The following is a 24,077-nucleotide window of genomic DNA, read 5'->3' on the forward strand; positions in this document are numbered from 1 at the left end:
GATACAGAAGATAACTTTTTACACCCATTATCTCTACATGACAAAATTATTTTCATTTATAGCCAGATAATAAAACAAATAATAATAAGGACAGAAAAATACCAGCGACAAATCTTATTCATGTATATAATCATATTCAGAAAAATAAAGTTAATAATATAGTTCAAAAATGAAAAACACAACTACTTAATAGTTATTAAATTTACCTAACGGTTTGATTTTTGATTCTTTGATTATAGCATGAAAATCAATTTTGTGTAAATAACTGTCCAGTAACTAGTAAATGAATTTTAACAAAAAAGATCTCAAAAGGCATAATTACTATGTCATACCACTGTTGTAATGTTTTATTTTATTGATTTATTCTTTAGTTTTGAAAGAATTAACTATTTTAAAAAATAAATTTCAATCTGAATTATTCAGATTCAGTAAAATATTCATGAGTGAACCAAAATGTGCACTTACCTAATGAAAAGATCATACCTCACCTTATAGTCTGCACTCTGATATTCTGATTTACATTTTTAAAATAAATAAAACTTGGAGTCACAGAGATCACTCAAATTCTTTCTTTGTCTTCAAAAATCATGATGTAATCATTGTTTATTTCAAATCTACTGTTAAACACAAGAATATCTATTATCACAGAGGCTGGACACAAATGAGCTCCAACAATTCTGAACCACAAAGCATGTGTTTTCAAAATATAGACGTGTAGGTGAATGTATGTGTGTCAAGGGTTTCCTCTGAATTAACTATGTAGAATGTTTATTAAAGGAAAAGTAATAAAAATGTACATATCTGAAGCTCACATATGTGGGATTTCATATTATATATATTTTATATATTAAATATAATATTTTATATTATATATTAACTATATACTTAAAATTGTTATAATAAACATTTATTTATAGAATATATTATATATAATATAAACAGTTACATAAGTATATAGAATTATATAAATATATTATATAAATACAATAATATACTTATGAATAAATAAATAATAAATCACTATAAATATATACTTTCATATGTACCATATAAAGATATAATTAAAATCCTATAGTAGTTGCAAAAATTGTTTGAAATTTAAAGCAACAAAAGATTTTTTCAGGGAAGGGTATTTTGTCACCAATATTACTTAGAATTACTGGTACATGGTGATAATAAAAAGTGGACCCATTTTTAATCTATTTTACTATTGTATTTAAATTCTCTACAATAGATAAGCAACAAGGTCTTGCTGTAAGGCACAGGGAACCATATTCAATATTTTGTAATAAACTAATGGAAAAGAATATACAAAGAATATGCATATATATATATATACACGCATAACTGAATCAGTTTGCTGTATACCAGAAACTAACACAACACTGTAAAGGAACTATACTTCAATAAAAACAAATTCTCTACAGACAATGCCCACTTTTATTGCCGTCACCTCCCTGCTCTTGTTGCACCACTGATTGTTTTGACTTGTCTTTTATTCCCAGTGCCCAGCAGAGCCTCCTATTTGGCAGGTGGTCCATGAATGTTGAACACATCCCACTGCCTACAGAGAATTTACGTGGAGAGCAGTCTTTAGGAATGCATCTCAATGCAGTGAACTTTTCCTCTTTAGAGGCCCAGGAGGTGGAGTCAGAAGTGAGATGGTCATCGATGATTCAGTTCAACCTCTGCAGGGATGTGAGCGTGTACAGCCCTCACCCGCTAGAACCCGAGAAGCGCCTCCTCTGTTCCAGGCCACCCGGGAGCATCCTTCTCAGGGAGGACTTGTGGCCGCTCAGAGTTCTCACTGGGCACAGGCCTCTGGGTTCCACAGGACAGCGCTCTGGGTTTCTCTGCCAGGGCAGGGGCAGCCAGAGTTCTGAAGGTCCAGGACTATATTAGGAAATATATGCACCAGGAGAGCAACAAACACGTTTGTTTTCTTCCAGCACAGTCTGCCCTGCTTATCTCAGACACCTCCTTTTCTTCAGCAGAAATCACAGCCCTGGGAGGAATGTTCCGCTGGGCTTTGGGAAGTTTTTGCTCTGTCTAAATGAGGTCTTGCCCTTGGTATTTGTGAAATCATTTCAAAAGAAATCATTTCTCTGAGACCAACACATAGTTTTTAAAAAAATCACATGAGAACAGCCGTGTAAAGGAGGCATTCCTGAAGGTGCCTGCGATGGGTTTATTGCCTGCCGCGCATTTGCTGAAGGAGAGTCAGCAGATATCTTCTTCACGATGCTGCTAACCGACCTTGCTTGCTGTTAACCATTGAGCTTCGGGTTGTGAGAGCTGCGCCACGGGGGAGAAATAAGACAGGAGCATTTGCGTCAATATCCTTGGTGCTGCTCGCCATTTACAGCGCTCGGTGCTTAAAGCATTGCTTTGCACCAGTGGGACGGCAGCGTACAATCAGAAAACCACCCTGTTTCTCACTGCCTTGTCACACCTGCTCTGCAGGGTTAATTCTTCCTCATACATTTGTGAAATATGACACAGCTCATGACTTTTCTGGGCACTTGCTATGAGTGAAATTTCCTTAATTTTTTGCTAGTCACAAAACTGTAATATTTCATTAATTAAAATGTCCAATCATATATAGTAGTCAAAACTCTTCCTTTCATTTCACTTAAAATTAAATCTCTCCCTTCCCCAGCTTGGGCCTGTTCCAGGCAGGGCCTTGCAGTGAAAAAAGGGAGGTATGGTGGGCTCCTCCTCTACTTCTCTATTTTGCATTTGCACCGTTCCTCCCCCAGCTTGAGCAAGGCTTTTGATCCCTTCAGAAATGGAGAGTGGAGAGGGACGTGAGGTAAATGGCAGGAAAGGCCTTATTTGATTGGCCCTCTTGCATACGCTGTCAGTACTCTCTGGGTTCTTTCTCTTCTGGATGCTTCTGTGGGTTCTTTGGAGAACCATCCCCCATCATTGGTGATCTCTCCTTGCAGTTCACTCTGGCTGGTCACTAAGAATGACTTTCGGCCTGAGGGCACCTGTAAGAAAACCTCCGGTCTCTGTGGGCTGAGCCTCTCACTCCCCAGGTGGCCTCTTGGGGCCAGACTTAAGGCCAGGGTAACACTCATGTACCCCACAGGGAGTCCTGTTTATGTTGCTTCACATCGTCCTTCAGAATGGGGGTGGCGCCTTTTGTCTTAAGGTCTTGGATGCAACAGAGACAGGGTCTAATTTTAAATTATACTAACAATGCAGTTCATACTTGTCTACTGAATTTTAACCTACAATGTGCTTTTGAAGGCTAAGTACACATGGAGATTAAAAGGTTAAATGAGGCAACAAGGAGATATAATGGAAGGAGCATTCATCTGATTCTATGACATTAGATGCAACTCTAGAATGGAAGGCTTTTGAGTTGAGAGGGTCCTAGGGGTTCCTGAGACCTCTTCTTTCCTTCTAATCAAAATGCATGGAGGCCAATAAAACCCCGGCCCCATGAGCCAGGCTGCCCATTCAAATACCACTGCAGCACTACTGCATGAGTGAAGTATAACCCTAACTGTAACCTTAACGCTAGCACTACAAACCTGCATTTGTAGGTTCTATGAGGGTAATGTACCAGAAAGGGAACAAAAATATTTTTAGAAATATAGGTAATGAGGCTACACTTGAAAGAATCGACGCGGCGCGATTACAAACAAAATTATGGACAACGGCTAATTGATCAATTAGTTCAAATAAAATCATCCAGATTGATAGGAATAGTCATGAACAATAAAGTAACTAGCATGGAAAAGTATTAATATCTCTAGGTGTTAAAGAAGTACTCAGTAATAGAAAATGAAAATCTGCATGAGAATTAGGACACTAACACAACTGAAGCCTTTTTTCCTAAAAACTTCATTTCTGTTTGGTGTGAGGGGTTGGTTCTTAACATCACCCCGTGGCCTCGAGATAGCTGAATAATATCTCTAAGTGTGGTATATACACCTTTTTTTCCTATAGAGATTGCTTCCATGATTCTTGGGACACATTCCACAACAGGGTTCTGGATCTTCGCGAACCATCCTTTGGTGATCTTTGGAAAGTCTAAGCTGATAAATGTTATGGAGAGGAGCTTGGCCAATATTTGCAAGTCAACAAAATAAAGGGAACCTTTAATGAAAATGCATCTGAAAGTGTCCTAATCTTGTTTCCTTATGTCACACCTGTCACAAAATTATTTCATTTCACCCTTAAAATAACTTTAGGGTGGTAAATATTAATATTCCAGGTAAAAGAACAAAACTTATAAAGGTTAAATTATTTGCTCAAGGTCACACTGTTAAGTAGTAAAGATGAGTATTTTGCCCTTCATTAATAATAATACTTGTCTATGATGTTATAAAAAATTTCAAAGTAGAGACTTTCCCATCAACTATCTACTGATATGTACAAATTTGTAAATCAGTCAGAGATCCCTGCATCACAGATGAAACCATGTGAGGTCATACAGTTTGTAAGTGTCAGATTCCTAACTCAGTCCAAGGTTTTCTCTACAATAGCATGTTGCATCTGTATGTTTCCCTTTCTAAAAATGTGTACCTCTCTTTATTCAATTTCTATGTAATTTATAATTACACTTACTAAGAAATGCATACATGTGGCTGTTACTTATTCCTAATCTCTTCCCTCTTATTTCCTCATTTAAACAGCCAGCAGCTTGAACCACAAGATAGAATGAATTAAAAATCCAGTGTAAGTACTTTTTGTTTATATCAATTTCAGTGCTGGCCCCCAAAATACAAACCAGTATCAACAGTTTGAAATTACTGTGTTAACATTTTCCGTTTCTAGGCTAAGCTAAACATTGGAGCAAATTGTATTGCAACACATATTTGTTTTAACTCCAATACAACTGATATTCTTATCCAAGACATGTTAACAAACTTTCCCATAGTTACCCATATAGTGATGGAATGGAGTTAATGGAGTATTTTGGTTCACAAATTTGAGTAGAAATAAAATTTTTACAATTTTTTTACAACTCAAAATTTGCATTTTTTCCTATTAAATTACTTTGCTCTGTGTCAGATATAAAAATCCTTATGCTTCATCCAGTAAACATTCCATTTTAACCTACAATTTGCACCAACAGTTCCTCCATGGAAATATGTTAAAAGAGGATTGTTATGAAATTGATTTTTTCTCATCTTACCAGTAAATTTTATGGGAAAACAAAGAATAATCCCCTGCCTGTACTCTACTCTTGTGCAGATGAACAAGAAAAATCTGATCATTTAAATTTTATTTCATATTTCATTATCTGGTAACCAAAGTTCTCCTTAGAATACAAGTTTATATTATCAGCACTGATGCATTTACTCAGGAATCATTTGGCTTTCTCCCGGTATAAAATCATACCCTTGGAAGGACAATTAGCTTAAAAATTAGACAAATTATCTTTTGATCAAGTCCACTTCTAAGCATATAATTATAAATGCAAAATCCAATGCTAAAAATGCTTATCAGTGTATCATATATAATAGTAAAAATTGAAAGCAAAATAAAATTTTAATAGACAATACTGATTAAATAAGTTTGGATAGACCCTTATGATGAAATATTAGACACCTTTAAAATAATATGCCTATAAATATTTTTTATGACCTGGGAAATTGCTCATGAAATAGGATTAATTTTGTAAAAGCCTGTTATAAAAAAATTACATGTTACCAGCTCCAAGATACATATTTTTCACCTTTTAACATTTGTAAAATCAGAATGCATCTTAAAATTTATGGTGTCTTATAATTGTTGTAGGTTGGGTAGCAGTGATGGCAGTTGTCCTTACTGGCTCATGTATGAACTTAGCTGTTATTCCTATTGAAGTCTGGACAACTGCCACTCCTCATTTTTTTACTCATGAAACCATTTAAGGACAACATTCAGAAGAAATAAAAATCCTGGTTGTTGCTTGAAATTCTTATATAATCTCCTTATAACAAAATGGTGCTAGCAACAAAACTCACTTAGTGTGAAAGATTGAAAGATTTCCCCACTAAAATTGAAAGGAAGCAATTCAAGGATGCTTACTCTCACCATTTGTATTGAAAATAGTCCTGGAAGTCCTAGCTGGTGTAATAAGTCAAGAAAAAAGGAATAAAATTTTCCACAAAGAAAAACCCAAGGAATATACCAAAAAAATACTGGTTTCTAGAACTAATAGGTTGCTACGACAAGTCATGGAGCAAAGGACAGCACACAAAAATCAATCTTGTTTCTATATACTAGCAGTGGATAATTGGGATTCAACATCAAAAATATAATACCATTTATAATAGCCCCCCTCCAAAAAAAGGTAGGTATAACTTTAACAGAACTTTAACATGTATATGATCTACATGCTGAGAATTGCAGAACGCTACTGAAAGCAATCAAAGATCAAAATAATTGGAAGACTTAAGTATTCATGGGTTGTAAGACTCAGTATTGTTAAGATGTCAATTCTCCTCAAATTTAGCAATAGTTTTACAACTATTTCAAACAAATGAGAAAGATTTTTTTTGTATAGACAAGCTGATTCTAAAATTTATATGATAAGGCACAATCATTAGAATAGCCAAAACAAAAAAAGAAGAAGAAATTTGGAGTATTCATGTTATTCAATTATAAGATTGACTCTAATGCTATAATAATCTAAACTTGTAAAAGTATAGACTTATAAATCAATAGAATAGAATAAAGAGTCCAGAAATAGACCCACACCAATAATGTTTAGTCAATTTTTGCCCAAGAGAAAACAATAAAAGCTCAATTAAATGGAACAAGATTATCTTTTCAGCAAATGGTGTTGGAACAATTAACATCCATATGCAAAAAAAAAAAAACCTCAACATCATTTTTATATAAAAATTAACTCAAAATGAACCATGGATAAATATAAAATATGCAGCTATGAAACTTTTAGATAAAATATAAGCAAAAATCTTAGAGACCTGAAGTTGGGTGAAGATCTTTTAGACATGATAAAAAAAAAAATCAAGAAAATAAACAATTGATCAAATTGGACTTCATAAAAATTAAAACTTTTGTTCTGAGAAAGACTGTTAGGAGAATGAAATATGAAGCTACAGACTAGGAGAAAATACTAGGAAATCATATATCCAACCAATGACTTATATCCAGATTACATAAAGAACTCTCAAAACTCAATACTAACAAACAATCCAACTAAAAAATGGGCAAAACACTTCACAAAGTAGATTATATCAATGGGAAATAAACATGTGAATGAAAAGCTACTTATCATCACCAGCCATTAGTATTGATAAAATGCAAATTAAAACTGAGATGAGATACATATCTATGAGAGTGTCTGAAATAGTAAAAAGTGCCACCAAAGTGGTGGCAAGTATGGGGAGTAGCTAGAATTTTATATCTTGCTCATGGGAACACAAAATTGTTCACGTACTCTGGACAACAGTTTGGCAGTTTCTTATGAACAGGCACTTGTACAAACTAGCAATCTTAATCCAGGGCATTCACACTAGACAACCAACAACTTATGTCACACAAAGACCTGCATATAATGTTTACAGTAGTTCTCTTCATCATCCCAGAAAGCTGGAAACAGCCCAAATGTCCTTCATGGTGAATGGATAACAAACTATTTGTATATCCAAACAATGGAATATTGCTCATCAATATTTTGAGGGAGGCATTCTAATAGAAGAGAAAACATTTTGTTGTATTAAATAATTATTTTAAATTACCCAGGAAGTGCCTTCTTTGGCATATCCTGGTTCTGCCTCCTGTATGCCTACGTCAGAGTCCCCTGTGTTCTGGATTGTTCTCCGTCAGCATTCTCCTTGGTGCCTAGGTCATTTATTGATTGTTCTCTGCTGACAAAAATCAGTTTCTGGAAACAGCGGACCAGCTCATGCTATAGAACTAAAGGGATTGTTTTAAAAAGCACATGATTTCAAGCCTCACTACCATCTAGAATTTCTAGTCTAACAGCTTCCAGCTATCAGAGCAGCTGAATGAGACTGAGAAACACAGGGACATTGGTAGGTGATTGGAATAAGCAAAGTAAAACAGAGCTCTCCCCAGCAAGACGGGCTCCAAGTACCATAGCAAGCAGCTTCACACAGGCCTACGGCTGTTGTTGTCCCTTCTCTCTTAGAAGCATGGGGTCAGGACCTCTGAGTAGCTTATGCAGATGCCAGGCTTTTTGCTGAGTCGGGTCAGGCATCCACCATCTTCAAAGGACCCCCAACCCATTTGTCCCTTTGAAGAACTTGCTTTGCTCAGGAGAAAATGTCACAATTCTTGCTGTTTAATTTTTACAGGAAGCCACGGCACTGATAAATGAGAGCTCATCCATACATGTTTTCACTCTGTTACCTAAGAAACTATCTTCAAAACAGAAGTCCCCATAAATACTCTGGAGATGCATCAGACACTCTCCGGCGCTGTGCGACACTGTGTATATTGTTTGGCAGGCGTTCATTGGGGGAAGATAAACTAGCACATTTTGCCAGGATTCTATTACTCTTGACCCTGACCTTGGCTGGAGGCTGTTTCCAGTTACACTCCGTCTTAAAGAAAGACAGCAACTCCTCTTTCCCTGAGGTTCCTTTCCCCCTTCTCTTTTCCGCTGCCCCAAGCACAGCGCTCTATGGGCTGCCTCACTGTGGAGGGAACACGTGCTATTCCCCGCCCCCCCCCCCCCCCACTTAGAGTTTTCCTTTGAACCCAGCATTCAAGGGCACCAAGAAATCCTCTTCTTTAAGCAATGGAGTTTTGCTCTTAGAAAGTACTTGATCTTGAAGTTCACCACACCATGTGATAGGGTGTTGTTAGCTGTAGGTACTCTGTTGTACAGCAGCTCTCTAGAACTTACTCATCTAGCATAGCTGGAGCCTTTACCCCAGTGAACAACTCCACATTTCTCTCATCTCCCAGGCCCTGGCAACCACTCTTGGACTCTCTGCTTCTGTGAGTCTGACTGGTTTAGATGCCTCATATAAGTGGAATCAGGCAGCATTTATCCTGCTGTGACCAGCTTGTTTCACTTAGCATTACGTCCTCCAGCTTCCGTCATGTTGTCACAAATGACAGGACTTCCTTCTTTTTTTTTTTAAAGGCTGCTTAATATTCCATTATGTATATATTTATCCATCCTTTATCCATTCATCTGTCAATGGACACTTGGATTGTTTCCATAGCTTGGCTATTGTGAATGATGCTGCAATGAACATGGGAATTCAGCTATTTCTTCTAGATCTTGATTTCAATTATTTTTGATATGTCTACTCCCTTGATTGTGGTGATGGTATCATGGGTGTTTGCATGTATCCAAACTCATCAGATTGTATACACTAAACGTGTGCAGTTCTTTGTATATCAATTATACTTCAATAAAGCTGTTTTTTCAAAAGTACTTGATCTCACACAGTATTGCTCACTACAATATTTTTTCCTCCCGATAGTAATGGCCCAACTCATCAGCACCCCATCTGCAACATGAAGTTCCCAAGATTCCACATCCAATGTGTGGTCTACGGGATAAGGTGCCCTGCGCCATCCATGATTCCCACCAGCTTGGACTGGGCTCACTTCAAATATCTTGAAGAAAAACCAAAAAAAGTTTCCAACTGAGGTGGTGTCATAAACCATGAAACTCATGCAGCCCAAACAGCTGCGGCACCTCATGCTGGGGCGTAGCCAAAGGCTCAATGAATAAATTTATACGATGTAGTAATTATAACCGAAGCTGAATGTAGTGTAATTACACAGTTTTGAGCTGTTCAGTTTTCATAGTACCCTTAAAAGTGAAAATAATGGTTAATATTTGTTGAACACTTGCAATCTGTTCTTCACATATATTATCTCACGTTATCCTTAAAATAATCCCATGTGGTAGGTGTTATTATCCCAATTCTGCTTATGAGAAAACAAAAGGTTGGTGAGAATAAGTAATTTTCCTATGGGCAATGAAATGGTACCTGGCAGGGACAAGGTTTCAGCCCAGTTTGTTTCAGTCCAAAGGCCAGCTCCCTGCCTCTGCTATAAGGTAGAGCACTGAGAGATCTGAGATAGTGCAAGAAAAAGGGAAAATCAATATGAATAAAATATCCTCGCACAGCTGACTAATGGGTGAGATACATTTAATTCTTACAGAAAAATACAGACCCTCCAAGTTGTTAGAAACTATTTTAAAATGATCTTGAGCCCAATTCTGCCATATAGGGATCCTATTATTTCACTATATAAAGATATAAAAATCCAGTGTAATTTTAGGATGTAGAGGCAACAGTTACATTTTATCTGTTAACTTTTCAGGTTTTCTTTTCTTAAGAAAACCTGATGTTCTAGACAAATATTGAGAACATACGGATAGTATAAAAAATAAAAATCCCTCATAATCCCATCTCACAGCAATGAAAGTTGCTATTGTTTTCCTAAATGTTGTTTCCATCTAATGCAGACATCCTGCGTTGTAGAGTGCTTTAATAAAATTGTACAAAGCTCTTTTGTTCCATGATTCTTAAAACCAGGAGTATATTACATTTTATGATATTTCAAAATTTATTTAACTATTGTTTTCTTCTTGGGCATTTAGATTTTTGCTTGCTTTTCAGGTAATAATCAAACATATATCTATATATTTCTGATTATTTGTCAGTACACATTTTTTTCCAGTGGAATTTCTAGGGCAATTCTAAAAAAGCTTAAGGCTTTATATGAACTCTGCCAATTTGCCCCCAAATAAACTATTTTCGACTTATTTAGGTGATTTACAAGAGTCTTTATTTGCTCACATGTTCACCCCACCAGGTGTTTTTAATCTCTACTAATATGACAGGCAAAGAATGGTATCTTTAAATTTTTTATACTTTTTGTGTGGGATTAAATTTGTTTTCATAAGTATTTTGGATATTTTAAAATTTGTTCTTAATTTCCATTTTTTTCCCCATTGTGATCCAAGAAACTTTTAACATTTAGTTCTAAGGATATATAAAATATTAAGTTATTAACCTTAATATTTGTTCCAAACATTTTCCCAGATTTTTTGCTTGTAGATTTTGTCTATAAGATATGTTGATGAACATAATTTTTGTGATAAAATATTTCAATTTCATTATTATTCTTTTCTTTATCTTATTGTTGTTTACTGACTCTTTGGGTGCCATTTTATTTTGTTTATTTTTTTACACATAAGCCCTCATGTACCTCAAGATCAGGTACCTATGAACTTATTTCTTTTTATGATTCCTTCAGAGTTTCTCTTTTTATATCTAATTTTATATTAATTTAGAATTAATTGTGGCATATAAAATGAGTCAGGATTTTAACTATGTATATTTTTTCAAACTAGTTGTCATGTTTATTATTCCTGGTGAATAAAAATTATAAAAAGAATGGACATCCATAAAACCCAATATTCCCATCTAGGGACAGAGATGACTTTCCTTTTTTTCATTTTAAAATTTCTTATTAAAGTTTTCTTATGTTCTTACGTGTACTTTGAACATTCTTGTTGGGCTGGATATTTTATGGATATTTTTATTATCAGTATGAATAGAGTATATCCCAGATCACCTTCAAACTGAGTTGTGTATCTACATGAAGAAACTGATTTTGTTTTTTTTTGTTGTTCCAATAACCTAATTTTAAGTTATTAATTATAAGAAAAATTTAGTTGATTAACTCCTGAGTTTTTGTTAATATTTTGGCAGCTGTAAACCTAGATTATTGGTGTGTGTGTGTGTGTGTGTGTGTGTGTGTGTGTGTGTGTTGTATGTACTCTCAAGAGTAAATCTAGGTATTCGCTTTCTATATTGTCACCAAATTTACAATTATTATTTAGGTGATATGCGCTTCAGCTTCCAACACTTAATATCATTACCTTAATACTATATTATCTCCAATCTTGAATTATTAAATTTTAATGATCTTTTGGTCTATTTTAAAAGAAGGGTATTTGAGAAACATATTTTCTAAACCCTGATGTATCAAAAGAGAGATAACCTCTGCTGTTTGTGTTCATCCATGACATGAACCAAAGCCTACTCCTTCCTTCTATAACCCCTGATCCATATATATGAGAGTACAAATTCAATACAAAATAGCACAAAACTGGGTTAAGTATTTAATGGCAGACATTTCAAGGCTAGTCAGACATACCAAAAGTGTTCAGTTGCACAGAGATGATAAGACAAGTTATTTGTTATCTAGTCAATAAATCCAGTAGACTTCCTACATTGCTGCTGTAAAGCAATTTTAAACATTAGAGCAGTAGCAATACTGGCTACATTTTAGAATATCTACTAATCCCCCGTTCTCTGGAGTTAGCTAATCCTAAACTGTGCAAGTCTCCAAGGGTATGTCAACATAATACTTTAATTATCGTGGCATCTCTAGAACAAGATTTGCCCACAGTCAGCAGTAGCAGATTTCTCAGCCAGGATAGAATCCTTTTATATGTCTCTCTAAAAAACCTTATTATTTGATAAGTGTTGTTGCATTATCCCAAGTTTTCAGAAGACAGGCAATAAAATATGTGTATTTCTAGGAACAACCTTAGTTGTTAAATAAAGTGCTATTTTTAAGTGTCTTGCAATCCATAGCCCAATCATGAGCAATTGGAAATAGATTTGGAAGTTGGAAATACTTTTACTTATCTTTAAGATACTATAGAATTGCTGCCTCCTAAATGGAAACTCTATTAAAGTGCCATGCTCTTGGTACAGAGGAAAATCCTTTAGTTTATTAACTTTTTCCTATTGTCATGTTTATATAAGCCAAGGAAATTAAGAATTGTGAAGAGTTTTGCAAAGTAAACATTGTCATTTTTCTTCCTTCACCTGACACTGTAACTCTGCAATATTTTTCTGTCAAACAGGAAGGGTGGAGGGGGAGATAATAAGAATTATGGAAAGATACAACAAGAAATTTCATGTCTTTAAGAGAAAAGTCACTAAGTGTTGAAAGAAAAACTGGAAAATGTTTAAGTACAAATTGATCCTGAGGGAGAGAAATCCATATAACCTCATTTTGAATTTGATTCCAGAATGGGATATATTAGGAGATAATTAATTTAAGGAATTTAAAGGAAAAAACTGGGACTGGATCACCTTTTGATTTACAGCCATTACAGCTGAGGAATAAAGGAATGGGACTGTGCCTTAATGTATAAACATTAAGGCAGGCAAAACAATGTAGTATTAAGAAAGTCCACACATATATGCCACTTTGCCTATTCTGAAGCTGGCAGTAGTAGCAGTAATTTCCCAATTCAATAAGTGGCTCTCAGATAATAAAAGAATCTATGAACTGGTCTCACTCTACTTTAGCCCAAGTCTTTCTCTTTAATTCTGCAAAGCATCCTGTAGGTCAGATGATATTTTGCAATAAATCCTCTTCTCTTTAAACTTGGGAGAGTGGGTTAGCTTATCTGCACCTTAATTCATTTGAGGTGTTGTCAGATAAATAAGTGGAGAGATGGATATATTTAGATATTCATATATATATATATATATATATATATATAAACAACTATGCAATACATGGATGGAAGTTATCAAATATGAATCTCTAGTAATATACTCTTATGGTTTACTAAAGTATATGCAATTGAGTCACTGTTGCCAACTTTTAGAGATGACTCTTAATGACAAATTTGGGAATTTTTTTTTTAGTTGTGCTTAAATCTTTCAATATATTGAAGTTCTTGTGGCTTATGTGATATGCACCTGCAAAACAGCTACCTATCAGAAAAAGTATTCTAAAATATCCACAAATGGTATCATCTTTTAATGGAGCACTAGAGTTTGTATTCAGATGCATGTTTCTTCCTTATAGAATCAGAAATAATAGTTGTGGCATATTTTTATATCATAGCACTTGTTTTATAATCTATACCATTCTGAGAAAATGATTGGCAACTGTGGATTTAAGAACTGCAAGATGCAAGAGATGTTTGATTCTCTGTGGAAGCTCATTAGGCAAAAATATTTTGAATTTAATGGATTTACCACTGGACAAATAACATGTGGAGAAAAATGTGCAGGGGCTTCTTGTTTTCTTACTCCTAAAAAAGGGTCAAAGGAAAAAATTCTTTTTCCCCCTGAAGTTGTCAGCTTTCCTCAACTGGGTTTCCTCTTTGGAACCACTGAACAAAGAAAATGATATAGGTGGCGATTTTCTTAATTCTCTCAAGGGTGGTTCTAATAGTACCATTCTAGATGCATAGGAGAAAAGTTGATTCATTATACTCAGTAGATGACTTAGGGCATTAGGGCTAAATTCTCTGGAGATCCAGTTGAGAAAGACTGTATGATGAGGGAGATAATGTATACACTGTATTCTGGATTTCTTCTTATGAGGAAGAATATATTTCCTTATTATTTAAGGTAATTAGAGGTGTGATTTTCTGAAACTTGCAGCTGAAAGCAATTTAACTTATATACCTTACCATAAGACATGGTAAATTTCAGTTTACCTCTGTTTCCTCATTGATGGACATGGGGTCATTAAGTTAATGTAAAGTCAGTAAGTATGTATTAGTTAGCAAAGAAGTTTGGTATCTGTAAACAAATAATTATTCTTAAAGTTATAAATCATGCCTCTGCTGTGAGTTCCTTTCAGAAGAGTGATAATTTGTTAGCTTTGTAAGATCTTGTGGTTTCCAGACATTTTATTCATCCTTGGAAAAATAAAATTGAATTGTACTGAGCACAGTTTGGATGAATAAACCTTTGACACTTAATGATTTAATAACTAGCAATAAAAATTCAGTCTCAACAATTTGCTGACTGTTGACAGCAGATGTGTAAACCTGACCTCAATTCATGCATTTGTTGACAGTCCTTCAGAAGCTTAAAGATATGGTTGACAAGTGTGTATCAAGCATGGGGCAATTTATTTAAGGTAGTCATGCCCTTGGAGGAAGGGCAGGGACAGTGCTTTCTCAGCATAGTTTCTCACTTGCCTAACTGTGGTGACGACAAGTGAAAGCTATTCCTTGTGGACTGGGCCAGGGCAGGCTGAGAGGTTGGGTAGGGTTTGTTACAAAGACTTTTTTAAAAGAGGCATTCAATTGACAAGTAATTGCACACAATGCTGGTCTTATTTCTACTGAGTCAGCTGTAGAATGACATATTTCTACATTTCATTTTGAAGACTTTCTGAAAATCGAAATCTCGGGTTTTATTTAAGGCAGAATTTTGGTAAAGGTTTTATTGTTTCGGTTATCTATCTACCTATCATCTATCTACTGTCTACCTATCTCTATTGATCTATCACCTTCAAAGTAAAATCTGAAGTATCATTTCAATATATACTATAGATATAAATGTTGTACTGATTGAAGTAGGGGTAGAGTCACAGATTTTCACTCTCTTGCACCTTTTCAAGCCTTCTAATGGTAACTGAGTAAACTTCAAGGAATATTTATCTAGCCTCTTAAAGGATAAATAAAAATCTAAGCATACTCATACAAATATACACTCATCTGATGTAAACCTTTCTTTAACTTCAACTTGTTTGTTGCAATATGGGCACAACCCCTGGCTAAAAGAGATGGGTGTAAACAGTGACTTCCATATTATCCTTATAGAGTTCTGATGCCATCATTGAGAGCATGGGGCTATGGGCAACAGATGACTCAACCACAGAGTCATATAGGTGATGATGGAAACTGAGGAAAGGTCTTCCATTACAAGTTTTGAATTCAGAGATTTCATCTAAATCCTGGTTCCATCACTGCTATTGAGTCTGTTAATACTTAACCTCTGTAGTGACCTATTTTCTCATTTGGGAAATAGAGATAGTAACACAAATATTCATTCATCTCTTAAGTGAATATTTTAAGAGTAATGAAGAGGCTTTAGGCACCATGCTTGGTGGTAGGCACAGTGTAAGTTGTCTCCCTATATAGCTGTTTTGAAGATGACAGGGCATAATATGCATAGGTTGCCTAACCGAAAACCTGGCACAGAAGCAGGCACTTAATGAGAGCTATTATGTTCACCTTATTGACAAATACAGAACCTGGGCCTTAGAATGAATACTTAGAAAGTAGGAACCGGGAGACTTTATAAAAGCTAAGTTGATGAGATCACTGAAAGAGCTCTCAGTGTTACTCAGAACTTTCGTCACTTTTATCCAATACTGTACTAAAAATTCTATCCAGTGAAGTCAGGCAACAGAAAGAAATAAACGGCATCCAGATTGGAAAAGAAGTAAAACTTTTAAAATTCATAGACATCATGACCATCTATGTAAAACATTTGATGAAATATACCCCCAAAAAAGCTACTAGAATGAGTGAGATTAGTAAAGTTTCAAGATTGAAGATCAGTGTACAAATATTCTTTGTGTTTCTATGCACAAGCAATGAACAAACAGAAACTGAAGTAAAAGCACACAATACCATCAAAATATAAAAAACTTAGGGATAAATCTGACAAAAGGTTTGCAAGTTCTGTATACCGAAGCTTCAAAACATTGCTGAGAGAGAATTTAGAGAAATTAAAAGACCAAAAAAAAATCCAGAGATATATTGAGTTCATAATTGGAAAACTGAATATTCTTAAAATGTCAGTTTTCAACAAGTTGATCTATAGATTCAATGCAATCTCGATTTAAAACAGCCAGGGGTTTTGTTTGTTTGTTTGTTTGTTTTTAACTTTTTTCTTGGTTTTTAAATGGAGAAGATGATTCTAAAGTTCAGTAAAAATGCAAAGGACCTAGAAGAGCCAAAACAACTTCAAAAAATTAACGAAGTAGGACTAACAATATCCAGTGTAAAAACTTATTATAAAACTAAAGTTATCAAAACAGTGTAATATCGATGTAAAGATAGACAAATAGATTAACAGAGTAGAAGAGAGGGTCCAATAATAGACCCATGCATATATGGATAACTAATTTTTCCACAAAGGTACAAAAGCAATTCAGTGGAAAAAGAATATTTTTTCAAGAAATTGGAAAACTACAAACAAAAAAAACTAAGCTTCAATCAATACATCTCACCATGTATAAAAATTAACTCAAAAAGTATTTTATACCTTAAATTTAAAAACTAAAACTAAAAAACTTTTAGATTAAAACAGGAGAATGTCTTTATGTTCATAGGTTGATTACAAACTTCTTAAACATTACAACAAAAGCATGATTCCTAAAAGGAAAAAAAAAATCAATAAAATGGGCTTCATCAAAATGAAAATCTTCTCTTTTTGAGACACTATTAAAATAATTTTAAAAAGTTACAAACTGGAAGAAAATATTTGCAAATCATATATCTAATAAAGGGCTTATATCCAAAATATATAAAGGGGATAAGCAACTCAATAAAAAATCTGGACAAATTATTTGAACAGACATTTTACCAAAGAAGATGTATGAATCCAAGTTAGCCCATGAAAAGATGCTCAATATCAATAGTCATTAGGGAAATGGAAATTAAAACCACAGTGGAATGCCTAAATTGAAAAAGACTAGTCATATCGAGTGTTGGAAAGGTTATGGGGTAACTTGAACTCTCCTGCAAAGCTGGTGTGAATGTAAAATGGGACAATTACTTTGTAAAAGAGTTTGGCAGGTTCTTAGTTAAATATGCAGTTATTGTATAATTCAGCTATTCTACTCTTATGTATTTACTGAATAGAAGTGAAACCATATGTCCATAAAAAGACTTGTACACAAGTATTCACAGAAACCTTATTTGTAGAAGCCAAATGTAGGAAACAACCCAGATGCCCATCAATAGGTAAATGAATACACACACAAGTTGTAGCATATCCATGCAATGAAGTAAATGAAGTACTACTTACAAACAAAAGAATGAACTATTGATATACTTAACAACATAGATACACTCTCAAAATATTCTAAATGTAAAAAGACAGACCAAAAAGAGCACATACTGTATGATTTCATGTATATAAAATATTAGAATATGCAAACTAACCTATAGTGACAGAAAGCCTACCAGGATTTGCCTGGGGATGGGAGCAGGAGAGATAGATTACAAAGGAGTACAAACAAATTTTTGTAGGCGATGGATATGTCTTTATCTTGATTATACATATACATATGTCAAAGATATCAAATTATACTATTTATGTCCAGGTTATTTATGTCAATTATACCTCAACGAAGCTGTTAAAATAGTTTGTAGGTGGGCTTCCCTGGTGGCGCAGTGGTTGAGAATCTGCCTGCTAATGCAGGGGACACGGGTTCGAGCCCTGGTCTGGGAAGATCCCACATGCCGCGGAGCAACTAGGCCCGTGAGCCACAACTACTGAGCCTGCGCGTCTGGAGCCTGTGCTCCACAACAAGAGAGGCTGCGATAGTGAGAGGCCCGCGCACCGCGATGAAGAGTGGCCCCCACTTGCCGCAACTAGAGGAAGCCCTAGCACAGAAACGAAGACCCAACATAGCAATCAATCAATCAATCAATCTTAAAAAAAAAAATAGTTTGTAGGTGTGATGCGTCTTAATAAGTGGGAAGGTCAGGGTGCTATGGGATCATAGGATGTAGCCATGTCCTCTAGCTTCCTTCCTAGGACATCTGTCTAGACTGATAAGGCCAGATATGATCTTGGGGGATTTTTGAAAAACAAGGAATTCACAGCAAGGAAACCAAATGCCAGTGCAATGATGGGAGATAACTCAGAAGAATCTAGAAGAAGCAATGCAGCATATATTTTTTCAGATTTAACGAAAGTTATGTAACCAGTAAGGTAGAGAAACCATATTCTTTTTAGCACATTTATTGTTATTATCAACAGAAAAAAATCTCAGCTCCTATTATGTACTGAGCCTTTTTATAAGCTTTGGAAATATAGATATGAATGAGACATATATCTAGGAACGATGATATGTACACATAAGAAGAAGATATTAGTAAATATTATTTAAACTGCATTAAAAGTTGTGCTCCATTATCCTTAGCATTGAGGAAACAAGGTGACTATACCATCCGAGTCGTATGGGGGGATGTGACACACCCAGAAAATTGTTCCAGCCATTGACCCTTAGAGATACTGAGCTCAGAAGGATTGTTTTACCTTAACTCAAGTTCACAGGCTAGACAATGACATTAATTTACACTGAGAATTAACATTCCAGAATGGATAAGAATGCTTATGCCATCAGTCAGCTGTGCTCTCCGCTACTGGGAACACTAAAATAGTTTCCAGAATTTTGTTTCATAAGCATAGGGTCAGAACTGGGAGCAGGAGAAAGATCATCCTTCATCTCTACCTTAGAAATCGACCTGTCAATGCTAAGCCAAGTCTATCTGAGCACTCTTTCCCCTGGACTGTGCAGGAGTAACAGACACGTCCTTTTGTTCCCCTTTTTCAAATCTCCAAGTGAAGCTTCCTTTCTCTGTGGGTTCGTCTTGCTATGGGTTGAATTGTGTCCTCTCAAAATTCCTATGTTGAACTCCTAACACCAGTACTTTAGAATATGACTTTATTCTAGGGTCTTTGCAGATTATCAAGTTAAGATGAGGTCATCAGGGCAGGCCCTAACCCAGTATGACACATACATAGGGAGAACACCATTGAAGAAGAAGGCAGAAATCTAGGTGATGCTTCTACAAGCCAAAGAACATCAAAGGTTTTGAGCATGCCACTAGAAACTAGGAGAGAGTCATGGTACAGATTCTGCCCTAGAGCCCTCAAAAAGAACCAATCCTGCTGACACATTAATCTCAGACTTCTAGTCTCCAGAACCATGAGACAATAAATTTCTGTTGTATCAGTCACCCAGTTTGTAGTACTTTGTTAGTACATCCCTAGGTAATTAATACACATATTTTCTTCCATGATGTTTGCGCAATTTGTATGTCTAATTTTTCTTTCCATGCCCTAGACCACACAGATCTAACATCAGTTAGATTTCTATTCTTTCTGCTTTGGTTTGGAAGACACTCTGTAACCTAAAGGGACCTCTGCAGAAATCCTATCTTATCCACTGAGATTTAATTTTACCAGTTCAGCTCTTAGAGGTGGTGGTGTTTTTCATGTAAAAGTTCTATTCTCTCACACTGTTATAGTGTATTTGTATAAGGTACTATGTAAGTAACTATCTTATTTTTAACTTGGTTACCCAACTACCCTGTGAGATAGAAAGAATCCTATCATTGTCATATTATATCAAAATTGCAGGCATCCTCATTTTAACTGGCTACAATGACCAAGACTGAAGGTTTGATTTTCAAAAACAAACCATAAAACACAAACCCTAAAAATTATACAACACAGTAACCCAGTGACATAACCCAGTATGTTAAATTTGAATGACTTATCCATCCATAAGCACCAGTAGTCTAAATCCTTGGGCTTTGAGAACTACTCCCATACCCTTACCTAATTTAATTTTTATGGACGTTATTGAAAGTTCATTATTGCTTTCAATAATTAAAATAACTTGGATATCTAGTGTAGTTTTTATACTCACTCATTCACTCATGCACTGATATTTATTAAATGCTTACTCTGTTCTAAGCATGATGCTAGGTGCTGTGTATTCAGTAGTGAGCCAAACAGACATGGTCCCCACTTTCATATTATACACAGTCTAATGGGGAAATAACATTTAATAAATACATAATTACAAATTCTGAAAGATATTAGAAGGAAAAAAAAGCCCTGAGTGCTATAAGAAAGAGTAGTATTAAGCCAGGTGCCTAAGTAGTTAATATTTTTACTAAATGTATTAGTCAGAACCCCTTTAGTTATAAATAAGAGAAATCTTTCACAAGGGGGAAAACACAACAATAACATAGGGGAAAGGGGCGGGATTTTAGAAAGAACTCTGTGTGCCAACTTCTTTTGCTTCTATTATAAACTTCCTTTCTCCATTCTGGTACTTCTGGGTTTCCATCTTTACAGATTGGAAGTAGTGCAGGAAAGGGCCTTCCTTGTTAGTTCTGGTTCCTTGGTAGAAAAGGTCCCTAGGATATACTCCAGTTAGCCCAGCACGAGTGTTTTATTCGAGGGGTGGACAATACTAGAGGAAATGCACACAGTCACCACTTAGCTTAAACAGCTTTCACTTATGTATTTCCTTCAACAAGCTAAGTAGCAACTGTGAGCAAGCAAGAAAGGATAGAGCTATAAGGTACATCCCATCTGTGCAGGAATTGGTTAGTCTCTCATTGCTTTGGCCTCTACTCACTCCCGGCCAATGTTCCTTGGTCTCTGTTGCCTTATGGTCAGTGTGTGCAAAGCTGATGGCAGCTGTGGAGCAGTGCAGGGGTTAATGCTCCTGCTGGTCTGCTGGGAGTTGGGCATGTATGCTAATTAGGAGCCTGGGTACTCTGGGTGCCTCACGTTCCAATGATTGGCAGTGGAAACCCTCTTATTTTGATTGCTGACAACCAAGGGTACATTAACTGTTACATCATTGGGTATATATGCTGCTTACCACTCCTTATCAACACGTTCATCAATTTCTGTACATTCTAAAATATGTTTATAACATTGGGGTATAGTAAGTGTTTATCTCATTTAAAAGAAATAGCCATTAACTTACCCGTAACAGAGTAAACATGTTTAAACCTTTACGTTTGTGGAAAATGTGTTTACAGGTACAAGCCCATGTTGGCAAGAAAAGGCTATTTACCACTTTTAAGCATCGAATGCAAATTTTTATTCACTCCTATTAAAATGTGGGATGAGAACTGTCACAGCCAAGAGGAGCCTATGGAGACATGACAATTAAATGACATGTGGTTTCCTCAGTGGGATCCTGGGATAAAAAACTGATAATGAGTCAAAAACTAAGGAAATCTGAATATAGTATGGACATTGGTTAACACTAATGTGTCAACATTGTCAATTGATTGTAACCATACCAACATAAAATGTTAATAATGGGGAAGAGTAGGCAAGGGTATATGGGAACTCACTGTACTATCTTTCAAACTTCCTGTAAATCTAAAACCATTCTAAATCTTTTAAAGTTTACTTAACTAGAATGAGGCATTCTTTATGAAATTTCATTTTACGTATCACAATGAATATTGTGCCCATTCCTGCCGAATCATCACAGTCAGAAGGATTGGATATTATAAAAACCAGAAAAATATGGGAGAGGTGTTCTGGACCCCACAAAGGAGCAGCAATTGCATTTGGTTAGAGTCATTGGTATTTGAAGACTGAATTTACCAATACTCTTGATGTATTTTGCTATTAATTGATCATGGTGCATGGCTAAAACATAATTTCTCAGTGATGAACTGATGAACAGAATTTGAGATTTTAAAAGAAGCCATTCAATAAATATAAAATGTCTTTATTTTTTAATCTCTGACCACATCGGTTTGCAGAATGCTTTATTACTCTCCTTTTCCTTATGTAAAAACTCAAAACTGGAAATCGCCTTTCCCCATGGTCCTCTCACTCTCTCTTCCTCCCCTCCCATCATTCCTCCTCCCCTTTCTCCCACCCTTCCTTCCACATTTATCGAGCATCCACTCTGTTCCAGACACTATGCTGAGGCACAGCCAAGTAACACACCCCCTAGTGGAAGACATATGTGCAAATGTCACAGACTGAATTTTCTATGCAAGAATAAATAGGCAGCTGTCTTTCTCTTTTTCAGAAGATCTTGACAGGTTTGTCCCCTGGAAAATTCACCTTTCAATGGCTCAAGATTAGCAAGGAGAGATTGGCACGAGTTGGCCATTCGCAGAGAAAGCCCGCTATGGGGTGGGGAAAGTCAGGAGGCTCACGTCTGTACTGAGGGTATGTGAGACCCTGGGCAAGTCCATCCACTCCCGTGACCCCCGCTTTCTTGGGGGGCCATGGGATGAAGGTGCTTCCAGCTCAACGTTGTGGTCTTTGATTGCAAGGGCGTGGGGCTCTTTAAGAAACATTTGCTCCAGATGATATTTAAAGGCTTCTGATTCTCCAAGGATTGTCCAAGGAGGGTTTTCCTGTTTTTCCAAGCTGCCCTGCAAAACATATTACACTGTCCAGAAATGATGTTTAAAGTTTCAATAGCTTCTGGTTCTCTGGGCCACATCACCTTGCAGTTGCCCTCAAATTGTTTCTGAATCACGTTTCCTCTGGCGCGAAGCAGGAGCCCTCGGTTCACATTACGCCTTACAATGTACAGCGCTCTCACCCTGCTGCAGAGAAGCTTTAATGTCAGAATGAAAAATGATAAAGCATAAATGAAATAGCAACCACATGTTCTCTGTAGCACGGCCCTGGGTCTGCGTGGCCTTTCGAAGCAGGGAGCAAACCACCTTTGCAGCACTCAGTTACAAAGATACCGTCTGCCAAGGTTGGCAGCTGGGGGTGGGGTGGGGGGCGGGCTCTGCCTTCACAGTCCCCAACCTGGGTTGACCTGAGGCCAGGAAGCGCTGCCGAGCTGGCCAGAGCCACCCCAGAAATGGCCGCTGTATGCAGAGAACGGTACACTAAGAGAGAAGAGGGCTTAATGGGATGGACCCAGAGGATTGGGCTCCAGTATCTGTTCTACCAGTCTGCCCAGTTGATTCTACTTGATTATCAAACCCTTCTTTCCTCTTCATTTCTAGCCCTTTTTATTCTCAACTGAATTCCTATGGCATCCTCTGTCTTATCACCGCAAGTCTCGTCACCTTTAAATCTATTCACCATTCTGCAGGCAAAGTGATGTATTAAAAAAAACAAAACAAACAAAACTACTTTCAGTTATGTAAGATGAGTAAGTTCTGGAGATTTAATGCACAGTGTGGTGACTATAGTTAACGATACTGTATTTTATACTTGAAATTTGCTAAAAGTGTAGATCTTATGTGCTCTTACCACACACACACACACACACACACACACACACACACACAATGGGTACGTTAACTAACTTGATCATGATCATTTCACAATGGATACATATATGGAAACATCAAACTGTATACCTTCAACTTACACAATTCCTATTTGTCAATTATAATTCAATGAAGCCAAAAATGTATATAAAACCCCTCTTTCAGTTCCTGCATGATAAAGCAAGTCCAACTTTCTTAACACAATTCGAAGTTTCCTTTGTGATGTTGCTTCTCATCTCCTGAGACACTCTCAGGACACATCCACTTTATGTCTCAACGAACTACTCACAGCTCCTGG

Source organism: Balaenoptera acutorostrata, chromosome 12, assembly GCF_949987535.1.
Source record: "Balaenoptera acutorostrata chromosome 12, mBalAcu1.1, whole genome shotgun sequence".
Lineage (NCBI taxonomy): Eukaryota > Metazoa > Chordata > Mammalia > Artiodactyla > Balaenopteridae > Balaenoptera > Balaenoptera acutorostrata.